We start from the raw sequence: 4,813 nt of genomic DNA on the forward strand, positions 1-4,813 counted from the left end.
TCCCGTCATGACGGAAAGTCGACTTCCCGCCAACTTTTAAAGTCGATAAAATAAACCGCCGCGTACGTCTGGAGGTCGGTTGTGTATCTTGAAACGAGGTGAAAATGACAAAAGTTAACAGATTTGATTAGATTTTGATAAATAAAATCGTAGATACGCTAATAAATTTTCTCACTTTTGTAATTTTTAAAACTGTTGAATTTTGATTTTTTTCATATATAAAATAATTTAATTATTTAAAAAACTGTATAATTACAATCCTAATGTTTTATTCTTAATTACAAAGGCGGCCACTGTGTGCCCATATCTGTGCCACTTCTGCGTGCGCGGATTCCGGCAGCCACTTCTGGTAAGCTGACAACAGAACTAAAATTATAAATATATAATATCCACAGACTTTTGTACTAGACCACTAACATCTATGGACGCACTGCCGAAAAGCTGATGCGAGTGCAAGGTGCAAGTGTTAGTGAACGGCCATATTAAATTAATAATAAGTCACTATCGGGTGTTCAGTTGCTCATGATGTGCGTTTATCTGCATTCGTTATTACAGTACATAACGAAACAGGCGAATGTTTTTGTGTTAAATATTGGTACATGTTATCAATAAGTTTGTAAGTCATGCTTTCGACGTGTAGCGTACTTGAATGCCAAAATCGAACCACTACTCCTGTAGTATTAAACCCTTTCTTTTGGACATTCTGTATATGCCAGACTATTGTATAGAAATCTTGTATAAAACCATTTATATAAAAACTGTAGTATAGCATATTTTGACTAAAATCAACATGACGGCAAGCATCACGGCCGAGATGCCTGTCAGCGGTCGAGTATTGTATAGAAGTCTATGATAATATCTAAATATTATTTTATAAATTAAAATCTCACATTTTTTATCCGAACCCCAGATTTCTAGCAGTTTGTATTTGGACACGACTCCCTGCGACTGCAGCGTTTGTACTAATGCTTGAGTGCGTGGTATCAACCTGAAAAAATTGTATTGAATTGATGTAATCTATTCGATGAATCAACGTGAAATCGAAAGGAGATAGAATAGCGATTTACCTGGCCCATGACTTGGTGATGCTCCCAGGTGTTGTCAGCAGCGACGGAACAAATCGTTTCAGCTTAGGGTACACTTGACCCTCCAAGAAGAAATACGCGAACCACTTGGCACCGTCCACGGATGCTCTATATCCATCGATGGTAGTGCCCATTCGGCCTTTCCAAATGTACCAGACATGCGGCAAATGATCTTCCCGGTTCCTTGATTATATCTATAAATGAGAATATTATTCGATCATAATGAAGATTAATATCTTTATAAATAAATATGAAAAACATTATAAAGCAACAATTGTGATAAAAATACCTTGGCGGTGGATCAACCAATGGTTCACTAAGATGGCACAGCATGGAAGCGAATTTCGGCAATCATTCGGGTTCTATCGCCGTGACACCTCGCATATACATCTTATTCGTTTCGTACACCTCTTTATAAACTACCTATTCTGGACTGATTTTCCGTAGAACGCACGAAGAATGTATGAACACAGGTTCCTCCATTTCTGGTGTTCTGAAAGATGGTTCAGAATGGAGAGGTCGCATTCAATAAGTTTTAATTATTGATGATAATTAATAACATACTATACCTAACCTGTAAGCATGTTTCTATTTGGCTTTATCCTGATCCTCTTTTAGATCCGCCATACCTGCAAGAACTATCTGGCGCAACAATTTCGCTTCTATGTTGGTTGGTAACGGCATTCTGTAACAATTCTTGTTGTAGACAACCGTCTCAAACATATTGCAACGTACATAACATACAGTCAAATTCCAGTATTCTGATCTAATCGAGGAAGTCAACGGGAAGACAATGATGACGACGACGACGACGTTTCGTGGCGGTGGTTGATAGCGCGGCGCTTTTCGACGTCTTATCGTGTACTGTCTCGCGGCATGTATTCCTTGCACTCGCGTAAGCTTTGCTCCTCCAGCACTCCAGCCTGCTCGAGATTCGCCGCCATATTGATGATGCATGACGCGTCGCTTGACTGTTTTCCGTCTTTTTATAAGTCGACTATTTAGAAGTCGACTTTTAGTCGACTTTCCGCCATTTTTAGAAGTCGACTTATAACAGTCGACGGAAAGTCGACTTTTATAAGTCGACTTTTAGTCGACTTTCCGCCATTTTTTAGAAGTCGACTAGAAGTCGTCTTATAAAAATCGACTTACCGTCGACTTTCCGTCAACTGTGCTCTTAGGGTTATTGAAAGCGTTCGTGCACGGACATGCGATTTCCGATACGGATTATTACAATCTCAAACATCCCGCCCGCCTGGACTTCCGTTTCCGGTGCGATAAAGTGTGTCACGTAGCGGTTAGACGAGTGCTTTCGGCAGTGTGTGAGAGAGTAAGAGTGATCTGGTGGAGATGTGCGTGTGAGAGGGAGAGAGTGGAGGAGCTAGTGTAAGTGAGAGAGTGGAAGCAGGTCGCGAAAGAGAAGGATTGAGAAGAAAAGCGTGCGTGAGAGCGGGTCGAGCAGGGAGTACGCGAAACGCTAAGAGGGGAGAGCGTCGAGCGGCCACGGGCGAGGAGTGCGTGGAATATAGACGGCGCGCAGGCCAGTGAGGGAGTTGGGCCAGGGGCACAGAATATAAGAAGAGAGTCGGCTTAGAGATAATGATTGGGAGGATAAGGTATGATGAGTGGGCAGAGAGAACAAGGAGCGGGAGCGTCAGTAGCGTCGGGAGCGGGAAAGGAGAGGACGCAAAAAGGAAAAGAGAAAATGTAGGAAAGCAGGAAAGAGGGGGGAGAAGGAAGATAAAGATAGCAAGAAACCTCCCGTGTTTTTAGACTGGGGGGAAAAGAAAAAAAGCGAATGGAGGGTGGATATGAGGAAGTGGAGGGAAGAAGTGAAGGAGTTGATGAGTGATTTGAGGGAGGTGAAAGGGTGGAGAAAGGATTTGAGACAGATGATGAAAGAGATGAAGGAGAGGCTCAGAGAACAGGGGAGGTTGATGAGGGGGGGAGTGGAGGAGTTGAGAAGAGAGTGTAGGGAGCGAGAGGAGAAATGGAATAAAGAAAAGAAGAAGTTGATGAGCTGCATAAAAGGGCTGGAAAAAAGGTAGAGGAGTTGGAGAGAAATAAAGAGGGGGGTGGAATGGGAGGTAGGGTAGTGAGGGAGGGAGAAGGAGGTGGGGTGGGGGACAAGATAAGAGAATTGGAGAGGAGGATGGAAAAAAAGGAGCGTGAAGAGAGAAGAAAAAACGTGTTGATTATAGGATTAGAAGTTAAAGAAGGAAAGAGGAGGGAGGCGGTGGAGAAAGTGTTAAACGTTATAGGGGTAAATGGAAATATAGAGGAGGTCAGGAGAGTGGGGGGATAGAGAAAAGAACAAAGAGATGGTAGTGGTAAGGATGAACAGTGAAGAGCAGAGAAGAGAAATCATGAAAAAAAGAGAGAGCTGAAAGGAAGGAAGGAGAGGATTCTGGAGGATTGGACGTGGAAAGAGAGAAAAATGAGGTGGAGGTTAAAGGAAATCGCGAGAGGGGAAAAAAAAAAAAGAAGAAGAGTGAGAAAAGGGGGCGGAAAGATACGGATAGATGAGCAATGCTGGAAATGGGATGAGGAAGAAGAGTTTTGAGGGATGGGAGGGGGAGCAAAAAAGAAAGGAGGAGGGGAAAGAGAAAAAAGGGGAACAGAATAGTTTTGACACGATGCTCGAAATGTCTTAGGAGGAAAACCTGTTTGAGGATGCCGTCAATGGTAAGCAGTGCAAGGTGAAGAGAGAGAGAAAGGGGGTGGGAGAGAGAAGAAGAGAGTAGATCGTGGCTTTTTGGAACATGGCCGGGCTAGAGAACAAAGATAAGAAGTTTTGGGCAGGGCTGAAAGAATGGGATGTGATGGTGCCGCTGGAAACATGGTTGGATGATAAAGGGTGGAAGAGAGTTAAAGAGATACTACCGGGAGGGTATGAGTGGAGAGTGCAGAAATCCGAACGGCGAAGAAAGAGAATAAGGTGGGAAGCGCGATGGGGGGAATGATTATGAGTATAAGGAAGGAGTTGGTGGAGAAAAGGGAAAGGATTGTGGGGGCGGAAGAGGGCATCATGACGGGCAAGGTAAGGGTGGGGGAGGAGAGATGGAGGATAGTGGGAGTATACGCGGGAGAGGGCGTGGAGGAAGTGCTGAGGGGGCTGGAGAGGTGGATGGAGGACAGAGAGGCTGGAGTTAGAGTGTTGATTGAGGGGGACTTCAACGCGAGGACAGGGGAAAAGGGGGAAACTGGAAGGTGAGGAAGGGAGAGAAGGGCAAGGAGAGAGACGGTCAAAGGACCGGATTGTAAATAAGGAGGGTAGACTAATGTTGGATTTCCTGGAAAAAAGAGGGTGGTACATCTTCAACAGGAACACAAGGGGAGATAAAGAGGGAGAGTTTACACATACCGAGGGAAGGGGGTGAACAGTGATTGATTATGTAATAGGGGAGGGAGAGGTAAAAGATAGGGTGGAAAGGATGAGGATAGGAAACAGGGTGGACTCTGATCATCCGGTAGAAGTATAGTTAAAAGGGGAGAGGGTAAGAGGGAAAGGAGGCAAAGGAGGAAAAAGAAATTGGAGGGGTGTATGGAGTGAAAAAGGGAGAATCAGGTTCAAGCAGAAGCTGGGCGGGGTAGAGTTGGGGAAGAGGGGGCTGGAAGAGGAGTGGGAGGAGATGGAGGGGAAGTTAAAGGGGGCAACAAAACATACGGAGGAGGAATTAAATAAGAAGGAAAAAAGAAAAGTGGGCTGGTGGGATGAGGAGTGCCTA

At 44.5% G+C, this 4,813-nt stretch overlaps 1 long non-coding RNA gene across 1 annotated transcript; it reads right to left on the reverse strand.

The window, feature by feature from the left end:
- Positions 1-297: 297 nt before the first annotated feature.
- On the reverse strand, positions 298-1,167 carry LOC112452645. The gene is made up of 3 exons (XR_003040529.1): positions 1,068-1,167; positions 891-988; positions 298-366 (listed from the first exon to the last, which is right to left on the reverse strand). It is a non-coding gene; the product is annotated as an uncharacterized LOC112452645 (long non-coding RNA).
- Between the last annotated feature and the right edge of the window lie 3,646 nt (positions 1,168-4,813).

The sequence above is a fragment of the Temnothorax curvispinosus genome, unplaced genomic scaffold (genome assembly GCF_003070985.1).
Source record: "Temnothorax curvispinosus isolate PA1 unplaced genomic scaffold, ASM307098v1 QBEX01003555.1, whole genome shotgun sequence".
In the NCBI taxonomy this organism is placed as follows: Eukaryota; Metazoa; Arthropoda; class Insecta; order Hymenoptera; family Formicidae; genus Temnothorax; species Temnothorax curvispinosus.